The sequence below is a fragment of the Schistocerca americana genome, chromosome 1 (genome assembly GCF_021461395.2).
Source record: "Schistocerca americana isolate TAMUIC-IGC-003095 chromosome 1, iqSchAmer2.1, whole genome shotgun sequence".
Lineage (NCBI taxonomy): Eukaryota > Metazoa > Arthropoda > Insecta > Orthoptera > Acrididae > Schistocerca > Schistocerca americana.
The window spans coordinates 631,716,734-631,734,031 of NC_060119.1; positions in this window are offsets into that span (position 1 = coordinate 631,716,734).

The window sequence follows — 17,298 nt, forward strand, 5'->3', positions numbered from 1 at the left end:
CATCAAATAAGAGGACACGTACATTCGCGAATGAGTGGTCAAAAGAAAAAAGCGTTAATACTGTGAGTCTTAAATATAGTTACGCTTGTACAAACTCAGATGAACGAGAACATATGAACGGGATAGAGAGACGTACATTTTGAGTGCAATCACCCCCCGTGGCCTGTATAAAAAGAATTACAGCTAAATGCATTTATTCATTTTAGAACGTAAATGCGTGGACTTCGAAATTAATTGAAAAGAAAGACTGCAGGTTCTGAATGTCGTGGAAAATATATTGAAATTGACGGTAGTGGCCACGAAAGAAGAAGATGAACACATAATCGTACCTCTATTGTTGAGCAGCGTCGCCGTGAATATTGTCGCCTCCATCTAAATTCTCTGGATAACATTAAAATAATTGTAATAATTTTCCAATATTTCAGGAGTTGGGACCCATGGTATCACAAAATACGAAATCGCTCTGCTTCAAAATCACTTCCATTTTTTAACGCAATTTTATCAGTAAGAAATGGCGCAACACATCTTAACACTAGGAAAGGATAACAGCGAAAGGTAACTTATTCTAAAACTAATAAACGAAGAGAATAAAGCTTCTTTTGTTCAGCAAATGCTTTACGCATTAATCTCTGGTGGTTGAACTAGTGTCTATATATTCATAAAAAAATTTTATATAATTCCTTTACAGGCTCTATACTACATGTTTGTTTATTTGGATAGAGACGAATGGAGCCTGAAGATGGCACAATGAAATGCTGAAACTGGTAGCCTTCATAATAAAATTAAGTAACATCTTAGTTACACGGCTGTTGGTGAGTTCCATTGATATCGACAAATACTTGACGAGCAATGCCCCCTGTCCATGATGGACCAACACAGATTGAAACTCTAATCGCAATGGAGGCTTGGGATACAGTTTCAGGGAAAGGAGCAGAACAAAAGATTATAGCAGAATATGGGCTTGCGACATGGAATGAGAGAGTGGAGAGACTAATTGAGTTGTGTAATAAATTTCACCTAACATCAGGGAATACTCTGTTCAAGAATCACTAGAGGAGGAGGTATACTTGGAAATGGCCGGATGATATGGGAATATTTCGTTTAGATTACATCATAGTCAGACTAGATCCCGAAATCAGATACTGGATTGTAAGGCGTACCCAGGAGCAGATGTAGACTCAGATCACAATGTAGTTATGATAAGAGAAGGCTGTAGCTTAAGAGACTAGTCAGGAAGAATCAATACACAAAGAAGTGGGATACGGAAGTACTAATGAATGGGAGATACACTTGAAGTTCTCTAAGGCAAAAGAGACAGCAATACGAAATAGCTTAATAGGCAGTAGCGGAATGGATAACTCTAAAAAAGACAATCACAGAATTTTGGAAGGAAAACACAGGTCCAAGAAGATAACTGCGAAGAAACCATGGATAGCAGAAGAAATAGTGCAGCTGATCGATGAAAGAAGGAAGTACAAAAACGTTCAGGGATATTCACGAATACAGAAATACAAGTCGCTGATGAATAAAATGAATAGGAAGTGCAGTGAAGCTAAGACGAAATGGCTGCATGAAAAATGTGAAGAAGTCGAAAAGAAATGATGTTGCAAGAGCTGAATCAGAATAGAGGGAAGGCATAGCAACATGCGGCGAAAATAAATGCACGGGTAGTAAGATTAAGAGTGCAACGGGAATTCCACTGTTAAATGCGTAGGGGTGAGTGGGTAGATGGAAAGAGTACATTGAAGGCCCTTATGAGGTTGAAGATTTGTATGATGCGACAGAAAAAGAACCAGGAGCCGATTGGGAAGTGGTAGGGGATCCAGTTTTAGAATCAGAATATAAAAGAGCTTTGGAGGACTTAAGATCAAATAAGACAGATGGGATGGATCCCATTCCATCGGAATCTCTAAAATCATTGAGGAAAGTGGTACCAAAATGACTATTTATGCTGGCGTGTAGAATGTATGAGTGATGCCATCTGTTTATCGGAAAAAATATTATCCACACAATTGCGAAGACTGCAAGAGCTGACAATTGCGAGAATTATCGCACAGTGAGCTTAACAGCCCATGTATCCAAGTTGCTGCCAAGAATAACATACAGAAGAATGGAAAGGAAAACTGTGAATGTGTTGAATCACGATCGTTTGGCATTAGGGAAAGGTAAAGGCACCAGAGAGGCAATTCTGACGTAGCGGCTGATAATAGAGCAAGATAAAAGAAGAATCAAGACACGTTCTTAGGATTTGTCGACCTGGAAAAAGCATTCGGCAATGTAAAATTGTGCAAGATGTTCGAAATTAGGAGAAAAATAGGGGTAAGCTATAGGGAGAGACAGGTAATATACAATATGTACAAAAGCCAAGAGATAATAATTTGAGTGTACAACTAAGAACAAAATGCTCGGATTAAAATGGATGTACTGTTCAGTCTCTACATCGAAGAAGCAATGACGGAAATAAAAGAAAGATTCAGGAGTGGGACTGGCATTCAGGCTGAATGGGTATGGAAGGATATCAATGACACGATTCGCTGATGACATTACTATCTTGAGTGAAAGTGAAGAGAATGCCATGATCTGTTGAATTAATGTGTCAGTGTACGACTTGGTAATTTACCTTTTCTCCCCTTCGACGTGTAACGAAGACGGCGTGGCATCGGCGACTATTCTTTCTTCGAGTTGACTTCCTCTCCGAAGAGATGAATTGTAAAATGTAAGTCCTCGTCGCATCGGTAGAAGGAAATTAGGGCGTAGCTCGGTAGCAGAATGAAAAGCTTGCGATTCCCGTATATTAGAACTCGATTACACACGTCTTTCTAGCACCAGCTCAGAAGAACACCCGACAGCGAGATCGGTGAAAAAAGACAAATGGTACATAAAATAATTGCTATTTTCGTTCGTCAATTTTCTGTCAGCGGAGATATAATCGTAGGGACGATATCTTTGCCGTACGGAGATGACGCGAATATTTATTTATATGTGTAGGCCATTTAAAGAACCTACACTTGTGTCTCGCCCCGCTCTCACTGTATACTGGCTTGATCCATATCACTGGACGTCAATATGTAGTGGGGATGCATTCCACTGTTTGCATCCTTAAAACTATTGGGCTGTCAAGGTACTGAGAACTTAATTCGTGTGCGAGATTGGCATGTTTACTCTCGGAATGTGTCGTTTTGTATATATATTTGTTTAATTTACATTTTACAAATTATTACTTCTACTATTTAGAAAAATTTAGTAAAGGTTTCGTCAACAGTTACATTTGAATTCGGAGATTTAACGTCTCCTAGCGCGGCATTGGCCATTGCGCGCACCTCACATGAGGCAAGCTGCAAGTGCATTTGAGTTTGTTAACGCAGCAGTTAAGTTGAGCTGCACATAAATGTGCTACAATTTCACTTGTTTACCCAAATTCTATAAAAGTGTTCCTCCTACTGCTGCAACGTGGAGGTCTGAGGGCTGTGCATAGTGGAACAACCGTCGATGGTGTGGCGAGAAGGTTCATCGTTGACGGCCCAGGCATTTGTTCCTGTCATAATACACATGTTTCAATGGTTGAACCAGGCTCATGCTATCAACATCCAGAAGACACTTCAAAGTGTTCAAGGTAAGTCTCCCCGGTGGCCGTGCGGTTCTAGGCGCTCCAGTACGGAGCCGCGCTGCTGCTACGGTCGCAGGTTCGAATCCTGCCTCGGGGATGGGTGTGTGTGATGTCCTTAGGTTAGTTAGGTTTAAGTAGTTCTAAGTTCTAGGGGACTAATTACCACAGCTGTTGAGTCCCATAGTGGTCAGAGCCATTTGAACCATTTTTTTTTATTTGTTTCCATTCCTTCTCTGTGGTAGAAGCTCTTGTTGATACACGAGTCTACAAAGGATATGAACATTCGTTACTGCTCATGACTGGCAAACGCTTTCCACTAGAACACACGGAATTAACAGGTTTCAAACTCTCACAAAATGTTCGTAGCACACTTACAGTTATTATTTCACATTCGCAGTTCTGGAATTGCGTCATAACACAATTTTTACATTTCATCATTGTTATGATAACCTGAGTATTTACATTTTAAAATATATTGATACGCCGGGTTCACGCATTTCTTACTCCGTACATATAGATTTTCGTATTGCATTTACCTTTCTTTACATACATATCATAGAAAACTTAACATAAACACTGTACAGAAATTAAACATACACGACAGTTAATACTACGTACATTACTTGAGATTTTATGTGAGAAAACGTATTTTACTTTTTACAGTATCATTTGTATCACATTTTTCTCTCGGGCGTTATCGTTTTGAATGTTCATTTGTGAGCTGTCTGTATTCATAGTGTCATCTTACTTTAACAATTAACGGGTTGTATTTTCAGTCTCATTTTGCAGTGCTGACAAAATATTTTCATATAACATAATGACACGATGTGCATAAGTTTTGTTTTCAAACATTGAACCTTACGCGAGTGCCCATCGTGACTGATGCGGCGGAAGAAAGGCTCCATAACATAAAATCGCGATACGCCTGCGTAACTACTCTTAGCTACGCCTCTGACAAGTTTACGAGGATGTGTCTATTGGTCAACAGGAAATGTTATGGGCAGAAAGAAGCATTCAGTTTTTATTCTACTACGGCAATTTTTCGTTCATCACGAGAGAACTACTGAAAGCTTTATTTTGTGATCATCTACTCACGTTAATTCACTTACTTCGTGTTTACTAGCTACTGCTGATAGTACAGTACTGTATTATACAAGAATCATCATCGAATGTAAACAGTGTACTTCAATGTCGGTACTTATATTTTATTTTAGTACAGGACGTCATTCATATGTATTCTATTGTGTATGAATACGTCTCTACGAGAGCTCTCCAATGAACAAGAGTAAAACAATGTTGAGACGACTTGTGGTTCAAATGGCTCTGAGCACTATGGGACTTATCATCTGAGGTCATCAGTTGCCTAGAACTTAGAACTGCTTAAACCTAACTAACTTAAGGACATCACACACATCCATGCCCGAGGCAGGATTCGAACTTGCGACCATAGCGGTTGAGTGGTTCCAAATTCAGGCGCCTAGAGGCGCTTGGCCACAGCGGCAGGCAGTCAACATGTGTTTGGGTGCAAATGTACTGCAGTAACTCTTGCTTGGTACTGTTCTCAGTCACAACGGCTTGTACTGATTGGTCTGACCCCTTTTTATTCGGTAGCATAAGGCCTAAGTTCATTCTTTTTATACATCTGACATACTGTAGCTTTTTCATACACGCATTCACACCATCACACTCACACAAAGAAAAGTGATGTCTTAGGCGGGCGCCATCGCGTCTCTCTTAGAATGTTCAAGTATTCAAGACTTAATTTATATTCCTTCAGTCTTCATGTAGATATAACGTTTCGTGTAGCGTGTAAATAGCCACTTGTATAAATGTAAATAACTTGTACATAGTTTCATAGTGTGTAGCTATTTTCTTTAGATAGTGATTACTTTGTCACTAACTATGAAGTATGATAGGAGCTGAAAAGTTTCTGGGACAAACGTTGCATGGTACAACGGGGGCCATATAATGACGTTGGTTTCTTGTCACTAGGTGGAGCCGCTTGAGATAAGGTGGTATAGTTTGGTACCTATTTTCTGATAGCGGCTATCGAGACGAATCCACTCATGTGTAACGGTAAGGTCTTTTAAAGTCAACGAAGGTCGCAAAAGTGGCAGGGACGTCCATTTACAGTAGGTGTTCGAAGTTATGACTATTGGTATCAGTGCAGTGCTGCAATCTTCTTATGGTGGATTAGTGGTATTCGTTATCGACATCGACATCGAAGCACATGCTCTGACGATTCTCTCTCGCATATCTTCAGGTGTAGTTGAAACGTCTTTGTAAATAATGTCTTTTACGAACCCCTGTAACGCAGAAAATGGATATCCTCCTATTTCCATCTATTGTACTGTAAATTTTTTCCTTATTTTGTTACCTGAATATATGACATTTCTGTGTCTTTGTGTATTTCAATTGTTTTACTATTTGTATATATATGCATTTATGTCGATGTATAATTGGTTTGTTTTGTAAATATTATTTGTATTTTTACGCTGGATCAGGCCTAGGGAAAACTATACTGTCGAACGATTACATCGATAGGTCGTGTGGAGAACCAAAGTGTTTAGGATCTTTGGTAGTGTGAAGACTGCCGCGTGGAGCGCGGGCAGAGGGGAGTCTGGTGGGTATAGGTCGGCGGAGCAGGTGTGTTGTGTGACGCTCCAGCGAGTTGCCGCGCTTTTGGGGTTGGGCAGCATGTAATTGCACTCGACTTGCTATGATAGTTTCTGACACGGTGTCGCGAACGGTAAGCATTAGCTGGCGCACATCAAGAGCCCGTTTCGCCTGGTGACCGTGTCGAGAAGAAGGCGCGCCAACATCCAGCTTCTGCATCAGTGACGGCCGACAATGAGCGACTGTCGCCACCTCCTCGATCGACGGCTTCAAACCTTCAATCAACCAACAAGGAAGACTGGAAGCACGTAAAGTTCTAGAACTGTATGGCAGACCTCAGCTTTTCAAACTGTTCCATTTTCGTAACTATAATTACAGCAACTTAGCATGAACATTTGTTGCTCATTGTCCCAATTGCATTCCTTTTCCGGAATGAACCCGAGTGTCGTTGAAATTCAAACGCCAGCATTAAAGTAATATTATTCCATTTCACTGCTTTAATTTCAAAGTTCAGTTAAAGTATTCATAGTTGGCTACAATATTTAGATTACACAAGCACAGAGATTGAGTGCGAGTTTTGTTACCATATTTTAGCTTACCTGTGACTGCAGCTCAGCTTGATACGTACTAAATTTTACTATTGTTAATTGTTCAGAATCATTAAATTCAAGTTGAAAGTGAAATCTCTTATTTCTAAATTGCGTAGATTCAAGTAGCTTTTGAAATGATTGTTGAGGTAGCCCAAGACTAACCGTATCTTACTGAATTTCGATGTGCTTCAGAAACAAAGCTCACTATTAATTTCAGTCACTATATTAACTTTTAATTTTCCGGTTTTATTAATTCTTTTGCTAAATTAAGTCAGAGTGTAGCGAAATTTATTACTTCTGCCAAACTTTCAGTTTTCACACTACACTTGTCAACCTTCAGTTGTCACGCTTCTAGTGCTAATTATATGTGTAATAACCTTTCTTTTTCAGTTACTATAGTAATTGTCCATAGGACTGGCGACCATAATTTCCCCAAACCTCAAATATCTAATTACCGCTAGTTAATTGTTAACGTAACGGCCGCACTTTTACTTTCTTTATTAACTTTACCCCTTTTCAAAATTAATTTCCACCAGTTTCATTGGCATTTTTCCTTTCATTTAGATGTAACCCTTTCCTCCCTCTTTACCGACAGATTAACTTCGGTGACGATTGCTTTTCCAAAATTTCCATTAGGTACACGCGGTTTAAATTTTCACTGTCATTAAGGTCGATAATTGAGGGGGAGGTTACAGCCCCACAAGAAAAAATCCAGTGGCGTCAAGCTTGGTGAACGAGCCGGCCACGACACATCTCCACGTCCAATCCAACCACATTTTGTTCCTTGTTCCTCAAGGTATATCTTCCAATCACAGACCTAATGTTTCTTGTAGGAATGTGGTGTACTTCCTACCGTTAAGATTTCCTCCGATGAAATAGGAGGCCTATAATTCTGACCTCCACAGTCCCACACCATACATTCACTGACCGCGATATTTGGTGTGTAACTTGCCGCAGCCAACGTTAATTTTCAGCTGCCCAATAATGCATGTTATGCAAATTCACATTTCCATGGTTCGTGAATGTAGCCTCGTCAGTAAATAAAATCAAATTAATAAATGTGTCATCCCTCTGAATCTGAAGTTGAGCTCATCGGCAGAATTCAGTGCGACGCATACAATCCGTACCAGTTAAGTCTTGGTGGAGACTGATATGATAAGGATGATATTTATCGCGATGCAGAACACGAACAACACTGAACTAACACAAGTATCTTGAACCACAATGGAAAGAGTAACAACTTTAGTTTCCTCATTAGCAACATTCCTTTGCCGATGCGTTAAGGATTCAGTTGTTCTCAGTTTATCATACGCATATTTAAATGTACGACGTGTAGGGTGAGTACGTTGTGGAAGTCTCTAGGTCTCATTGAATTTCGTTGTCATTCTCCGTGAACGAGAAACATATCGACTTGTTTTTCGAAGGAATACATCATTCACATTCACTTGACTCGACGATACTAGTCATACCGTTCTATTAGTGTTGTATTGTGAAACTGTCGAATGGTGTGTACATGTCCATGGCATCTTAGATGCCATATTCGGTGATTATTTACTATTTGGACGATATTCGAGAGAAAAATTGTCTGAGCATGTGCTTCGATAAGTGCCAAAGCGATAAAGAATACCACTCAATCAATGATAAGAAGATTGCAGCACTGCCTTGATACCAATGGTCATCACTTCGAACACCTTCTTTAAATGGACGTTCATGCAACTTTTTTGACTGTCGTTGACCTTCAAAAACCTTACTGTTACACATCACTGGATTCGTCTCTATAGCCGCTATCAGAAAACAAGTACCAAAGTGTAGCATTCCATTAAAAAAAATAAGAAAAAGCTGACCTTGATATCTTTGACGCGACCCCACTTAGCAACAAAAAACCAACGTCATATTATGGCCCCCGTTGTCCCATGCAACATTTGTCCCACAAACGTTTCAACTCCTATCATACTTCCGGAGTCATTTTAGGTGGCAGTAGTTAGTGCTTCACGCTATATATATTCCTTAGCTTAGTTCTTCCTAATTTCTTAATCTGAGTTTAGTTCTGCAGTGTAGACATTTTATTTTATTATTGGTCAACTCCTGTTATAGGGTTTCCACAACTGTAGATTGCTTGGCCTTTCTTTGTTACGCTACGATCGTCGTCTGGCGGTGATCTGTCGGCACTGTTCTGTTGCATGCGCGGAGGTTGTCAGTCTTTAGCTACTGCGCGTGCGCAGTTCTGTCCTCGCCTCACTTAGCTGCTTACATGCACTGCGTCTCAATCGCATACTTACAGTGGGTTTAAACAGTATAGCGCCAGATTTTATGAATTCTAGCGCACGGCGAGGGCACTGTTTTCTCAGCTACTCGGGGGGAGCCGCGCGAACCGTGACAAGGCGCCCAAGACCGCACGGCTACCCCGCGCGGCTGAGCTCTGCGGACACGGTCCAGCCGCGTCCAATGAAACTATCTCCAAGGGTCTTTTAGGCAATAAAGGGTATAGTTCAATTAGTTTTGACTTATTTGTAAGCTTATCCTTCTGATACACAACAATTTCTCCGTTAACTTTTCGTCTCGAATTTGGATAGTAACAATAAATGCTTGTCTTACTAAGGCATTTGCAGACGCTATAGTGTTCCTACACATTGTGAGTGTGTAATATAAAGTCGTTAACGTGATCGTCTGGTAAACAAACTCGCCACTGGCTCTGCTCTGGGTGGTGTTGTTGAAACAATACATTTTAGTAAATCGTTACTGTTTTTTCAACTTTTTTGACTTGACTAGGTCTACGGAATATCGTTGGTCGTTCACAACGAAATGACACTTTCCCATATCAATGGCAACTTGTGCTTGGTATTTCCTAAAGGTGACCATGCCGATAAGCTAGTCTCAGCCACAATAAAAAAGCATTGTAAAGAGAAGCTATAAATTTGAACATGCGTGCGCGGCTGCAATTTTACGCCTTTATCCTTACCTACTACAGCTGTTTGGATTTTACAATTTTGGGCTGGAAGCGTCGGTATTTATCCTCTTTTTTAATTGTTCAAACAGACCTTGTAAAATTATATTCGTGGTAATTCTAGTGCCCAGTACTATGAGCAACCTTATACCAACTATTTGTGCATTGATTAATTCCTCATTTTCATTATCTTCCTGAGAAGGTCCATTTTGTCATCACCACAGTTGTCGTATCTACACTCCTGGAAATGGAAAAAAGAACACATTGACACCGGTGTGTCAGACCCACCATACTTGCTCCGGACACTGCGAGAGGGCTGTACAAGCAATGATCACACGCACGGCACAGCGGACACACCAGGAACCGCGGTGTTGGCCGTCGAATGGCGCTAGCTGCGCAGCATTTGTGCACCGCCGCCGTCAGTGTCAGCCAGTTTGCCGTGGCATACGGAGCTCCATCGCAGTCTTTAACACTGGTAGCATGCCGCGACAGCGTGGACGTGAACCGTATGTGCAGTTGACGGACTTTGAGCGAGGGCGTATAGTGGGCATGCGGGAGGCCGGGTGGACGTACCGCCGAATTGCTCAACACGTGGGGCGTGAGGTCTCCACAGTACATCGATGTTGTCGCCAGTGGTCGGCGGAAGGTGCACGTGCCCGTCGACCTGGGACCGGACCGCAGCGACGCACGGATGCACGCCAAGACCGTAGGATCCTACGCAGTGCCGTAGGGGACCGCATCGCCACTTCCCAGCAAATTAGGGACACTGTTGCTCCTGGGGTATCGGCGAGGACTATTCGCAACTGTCTCCATGAAGCTGGGCTACGGTCCCGCACACCGTTAGGCCGTCTTCCGCTCACGCCCCAACATCGTGCAGCCTGCCTCCAGTGGTGTCGCGACAAGCGTGAATGGAGGGACGAATGGAGACGTGTCGTCTTCAGCGATGAGAGTCGCTTCTGCCTTGGTGCCAATGATGGTCGTATGCGTGTTTGGCGCCGTGCAGGTGAGCTCCACAATCAGGACTGCATACGACCGAGGCACACAGGGCCAACACCCGGCATCATTGTGTGGGGAGCGATCTCCTACACTGGCCGTACACCACTGCTGATCGTCGAGGGGACACTGAATAGTGCACGGTACATCCAAACCGTCATCGAACCCATCGTTCTACCATTCCTAGACCGGTAAGGGAACTTGCTGTTGCAACAGGACAATGCACGTCCGCATGTATCCCGTGCCACCCAACGTGCTCTAGAAGGTGTAAGTCAACTACCCTGGCCAGCAAGATCTCCGGATCTGTCCCCCATTGAGCATGTTTGGGACTGGATGAAGCGTCGTCTCACGCGGTCTGCACGTCCAGCACGAACGCTGGTCCAACTGAGGCGCCAGGTGGAAATGGCATGGCAAGCCGTTCCACAGGACTACATCCAGCATCTCTACGATCGTCTCCATGGGAGAATAGCAGCCTGCATTGCTGCGAAAGGTGGATATACACTGTACTAGTGCCGACATTGTGCATGCTCTGTTGCCTGTGTCTATGTCCCTGTGGTTCTGTCAGTGTGATCATGTGATGTATCTGACCCCAGGAATGTGTCAATAAAGTTTCCCCTTCCTGGGACAATGAATTCACGGTGTTCTTATTTCAATTTCCAGGAGTGTATGAAAACAGTTTGTGAATAGTTCTATGCCCCCACCTCTATTACTGGTCATCGAACCGGAGCAAACCGAAACCGCTTCGAGTTTTCCGAATTACCGTGAGCACTGATCTCCTCGTTAGGGATAACCTGAAATATGTGCACTCTTTTTTGCTGGTTTTGTCAGTTAGTACCTTTCGTAGATCTCGATTCGAAATTTCGTTGTCCTTGGCCGCTATTCGAAACATAACTTCGATTGTACAGATTATGATTAGGCGGCGGAGGGTCATTTTGTCGTCCAGTTGCCAGTGGCTGTTCGGGTTATTGCCCCGGTCGGCGGCGTATTGTACGCTTGCTGACCATAACCTCTCTGGCCATTAAATCCTGTCTCACTAACAGTCTGTCCTTGGTAATTTTTACATCCTCATGACCCTTCCCGTTACCAAATTGGTTCCCGTCGGTATCGTTGCAAGGGGTATATGGCTGCCAAGTGTTGGTTGTTATTGCCGCTCCCTTCGTGTTGTGCGTTAGTTCTTGTGGGATCTGCCTGCGCACTATCACGTTATGGTTGCGCAGGTCTCGCTTCGTACATAATATCAATGTAATTGAAAACTGTGAGAAAGTTCTCTATATCGTGCTCAGGAGTGGTGATTAATTTCTCACGTGTAGTAGCCGGAAGTCGACTTTTCGAGATTTTTGGAACATCTGCGTGTGATATCTGGTTTGTCCAGCAATGGATTTTATTTAGATACTTCTTGAGGTATCTTCTGAGCCCTCCGTGCTTACAGTTGAATGGCGGGGGATTATAACACTTTGCGTCTCAATCCCTCTTGTACAGCGATGGACCAGACATCGCCTAGCTTCAAACTCTGACATTTTTCTGCCATGACAGTGGTCTTCAGCAAGCCATTAAACTGTGTATAATGCACCACAAAGCGTGTCTTCTGTGCTTCGGTCCAATTCCTTGGGAAAACGTTCCGAAAGGCTCTTACGAGCACGATTGTATTTGTTTGCTTACCTTCGGAAGAAAAAATCGGAAAGTACCCGTTTCGAAATAATCCATTATCCGCGAGCAAAGTAAAAAGGCATGCAGCATTGTACGTTGCCGGCATGGCATTGTTTTGATGTATCGGATCGTATTTCGAGAACCTCTGCGCGAGAGGGACAGAAGTCGGCAGCGCTTGCTGCATGTTATAGTTGCGATCTATTTCACTTGACAGGCTAGGATTGAAATGCGGATAGATGTTCGGATTATCCATCCTATCTGTTGACACCTGGTAGCTTGGGATGGAATGTTCCTTTTCATTGTTACTAACGATGTTAGTCCGCGATTTGTCCTCCACTGCTTTCAGTCTATGATCTAGATCTCTGCCTCCTGTGTCTTCATTGCTTTATTACTTCTACATAATCTTTGTGTTTCTAGACTACCTTCTGCACAAGGGTACTTCCTTGGTCTAGGATACCAGCATCAGCCCTATCCTTTGTTTCCCTAATGTCTTTAATTATCCTTTCGATTGATTGGATTGAGCTGGGTTGTTTGGGAGAGGAGACCAGACAGCGAGGTCATCGGTCTCATCGGATTAGGGAAGGATGGGGAAGGAAGTCGGCCGTGCTTTTCAAAGGAACCATCCCGGCATTGGCCTGGAGGAATCTAGGGAAATCACGGAAAACCTAAATCAGGATGGCCGGAAGCGGGATTGTACCGTCGTCCTCCCGAATGCGAGTCGAGTGTATCTATCCTTTCTTGCTCCTTTCTCGTGATGTGAGTATTTAAACTTATGCTACTTTGTTCCAACGATAGTTCTTGCACCTGCTCAGGTAGACATTTGTACCCTGTTTGCAACCCGTCAACCGTACCTACGAGTGTGTTTATATTATGGCACAATTGTGATTGCTGCTACTCCATTTTTTTTCTGGGCCTCATCTTTTCCGCGAAATGTTCTTGTGTCTTGCGTACTTACGACACTTTTTGGCTTAAATTGTCTATACCTTGTGAAAACTCACTGAGATATTGTTTTTTTAGTTCTTTCCCCATACTTATAAGTTTATCCGACAATTCATTTGAAAGATCAGCACGCAAATCTTTTGCACGTCATTGAACTGTTGTGCTATGTCGCTTTTGAAAGCATCAGGAGTTTGCTTTTGCTGTTGAAGTAATTCCCTTTGTGTATGTGTCTGTTGTTTTGATAACTCTTTAAATTTTCGTTTTGTTGTTTTGAAAAATCATTGAAGCTTTGTTTAAATATCTATTGTAACATTTTCACCGTGATCAGGGTGTCCGGTGTGAGCGGTGCACCCTGTCCACTCACGTTAACATTACGCGTGAGTGTGACAGGCAAAGAGTGATTTACGAATCCATGCTTTTTGTCGTGCGTTACATTTTCACCACTGGAATAAGACTCCCTAGGGGAAAATTGTGGCCCTGTCGCATCTACTGTCATCATTGTACCTTTTAGAATGATAATGCTACTGTCATCTGTGTCCATGTTAAATGAAAAATGTAATTGGTCGATCGACATTTCGACTTACATTTTCATTTGTTGCCACGTCCATTTCAGCGACATGTTGTGCCTGGCTATACGGAACTGGTAACAATCTGCCTACTGTAAGTACTCTTTTTCTGATAGTTTTGTAAAGTGACAGTATAAAGGAACACTTCTAAAAATGAAATGTTCTGTTTGTAACAGTGAAGGTACCACTACGAAACGTATTCAGTGGTGCCTCGCTTAACATGTATCAAAATACATTGTTGGTGTAATTCGATTGTATGCACACATTTACCTCCTTTAAGTTAATTGTCTGTCCAGATGCCTAGGTGTTTTATGAGAATACTTCAATTTGGGAGTTGGATTAGGAAAAGTATTACGATCACTATTATCAGAGACGCTACTAAGTGCAGTCATGCACGTAATGGATTGCGAATTTTCTTACATTTTCGTTGGCGTTCTCGTTGCTTCCTGAATTAATTCTCCAATTGATTGTGTTTAATCTTTTGCACGTCACGTCATTTCATTCCGCTTTGCGATAACGTAGTATCCCATTCACAAAACAAAGATAGACAGCAATGAGTATAATAGAAAATTTACAAAATTATACAATTATTTTAAATTATTACAACCGTGCTAACTCTCCCGATGGCGACGTCCTTCATAGGTCGCTAGATATATTGGTTGGGTAGAGAGATATATGCAGGAATTGTAAGGAAGGCGTACCAATATTTGTCTCCCCAGAAACACCCGCAGCCATAGATGTGCTCTAAAACATCAAATAAATATTAATCAAGTGCTTTAGTGTGCTGCTTGGTAATTTACCTTTTCTCCCAACGACCTACAATAGCTGACTTTTAAAATGCAAGTCCTCTTCGTATCGGGAGAAGGAAAGCAGGACGTAGCTCGGTAGTAGAATGAAAAAGTTGCGATTGCCGCGTATTAGAATATTTGCGTAACACGATACTGAGGCTCTGAGCACTATGGGACTTAACATCTATGGTCATCAGTCCCCTAGAACTTAGAACTACTTAAACCTAACTAACCTAAGGACATCACACACATCCATGCCCGAGGCAGGATTCGAACCTGCGACCGTAGCAGTCGCGCGGTTCCGGACTGGGCGCCTAGAACCGCTAGACCACCGCGGCCGGCCACAATACTGAGACAACTCGATTACATACGTCTTTCTTGTACCAGCTCAGAAGACCGAGACAATTGATATTTTTATTCTTCAATTTCCTGTCAGCGGAGAGTATAAACATACATCTCTGCGACATCTTTGCCGTACTGAGACGGCGCGAATACTTATTTGCACGTGTATGCCATTTAAAGAAACTACACAATTTCTGCTAAGTAGGCAGCAAAATAACCAACGATGGAGAGAGAAAAGAGGGCATCAAAAGCAGACTAGCGTTGGCAAAAAAGACTTTGCTTGCCAAGAGAAGTCGACTAGTATCAAACATAGGCCTTAATTCGAAGAAAATTTTTTGACAGTGTACGCTTGGAGCACAACATTGTGTTGTTGGGAAACACGGACTGTAGGAAAACCGGAACAGAAGAGAATCGAAGAATTTAGGATGTGGTGCCACAGACGAATGTTAAAAATTGGGTGGACTGGTGAGGTATGGAATGAGGAGGTTCTGCGCAGAATCGGAGAGGGAAGCGATACGTGGGAAACACTAAGAATCAGAAACGACGGGATGATAGGACGTTAGAAATGAGCAACTGCTGCTCTGAGCCGAAGAGATTGGCACAGGAGAGGAATTCGTATCGAGCCGCATCAACCCAGTCAGAAAACTGATGACTCAAAAAAAAATCCGTAGGCTTACACGTAATCAATCTTTCCATGCGCCATGCGCCATTCACGAATGGAACAGGGATGGGGGAAGCAGTTAGGGCAAGCAGAAGTACTTTCCGCCACGTATTGTCACGCAGCTCTACAGATTGTTGATGGCGTTGATATAAATATAGTACTAGGATTCATCGCTGAATGCAATGTGACACCATTCATCGGCAGTCAGTCCTTCCCAGTCACGGCACCACTCCAAAGAGAACAGTTTTGTTGTGGTTGTAATGGCAGGCTATGCGTGGAATGGTAATTCTCTATTCCGGCTGCTGTTTGTCTCTGTTCAGTGTGATTGTATGACAGACTGTAACAGGTGCAGATGTGAAGAGGTAACGAATGGCTTATAGCACAATGCGGTGATCATTCCTTTGGTGGTATCATAATACCATGCAGCCATCACCGGGCCACTGTCACATCCGAATACCCCACAAATTTGGGTATTGGACGATTCTACGGAGATCCACAATGAAGAATTTTTCAAACACAGTTATTAGCTGATAATGCCTCTGGACTACGGGGTCCCGCGTTCGATTCCTGGTCGTGTCAGGGATTTTCTCCGTCCGGGGACTGGGTGTTTGTGCTGTCCTCATCATCTTGTCATCATTATGGAAGTGCCGAGACGTGAAATGGAAAGATTTGGAACTTGTGCTGGCACTGATGACTACGATGTTGAGCGGCCCACAAACCAACATCATCATCATCATCTTCATCGTAGTAGCTGATAACGCAGTTTTTAACGAGTACGCTGCATGATCACGCAAAATATGACTCAATTCATGTCAATATGACTCAGTTCATGTCCCTTATGTATCCTGTTAGGAAAGGTAATAACACTACAAATGAACAACACTAATGGACACTGATGGCCATTGTACCTGTCATAGAGAATTACAAACTTTACTCATTTCCATACACACCGAAGGTGTGTACGTTTCTTCAGGGTACCTCACTTTTTTTTGTCAGCCAGTCTATGTAATTGCCCCCTACACTAAGAGACTTGTCATTTCAAGAAACGCTGTCCGGAGTGGTCGAGTGGTTCTAGGCGCTACAGTCTGGAACCGCCCGACCGTTACGGTCGCAGGTTCGAATCCTGCCTCGGACAAGGATGTGTGTGATGTCCTTAGGTTAGTTAGGTTTAAGTAGTTCTAAATTCTAGGGGACTGATGACCACAGCAGTTAAGTCCCATAGTTCTCAGAGCCATTTGAACCATTTCAAGAAACGAATTATTGAGTGCCCTAATTGTTAAATTTACCACCTAAGAGCAAACCCATGCTTTTTGCTACTCTCCTTAAACTCGTTGTTTTCTGACTGCTGTGCCACTAAATACCTTTTCGTCTATGGAAACGGATGTAAAACAATGGTTGACCGATCAGGACAATACGGAGAACGATCAAAGAACATCTGGTGCAAACTGTGTGCAACATTTGTGAGCTTTCTATACTATACGGCGCACCATTACTATGCTGACCGAGCGAGGTGGCGCAGTGCTTAGCACACTGGAATCGCATTCTGGAGGACAACCGTTCAATCCTGCGTCCCGACATCCTGAGTTAGATTTTCCATGATTTCCC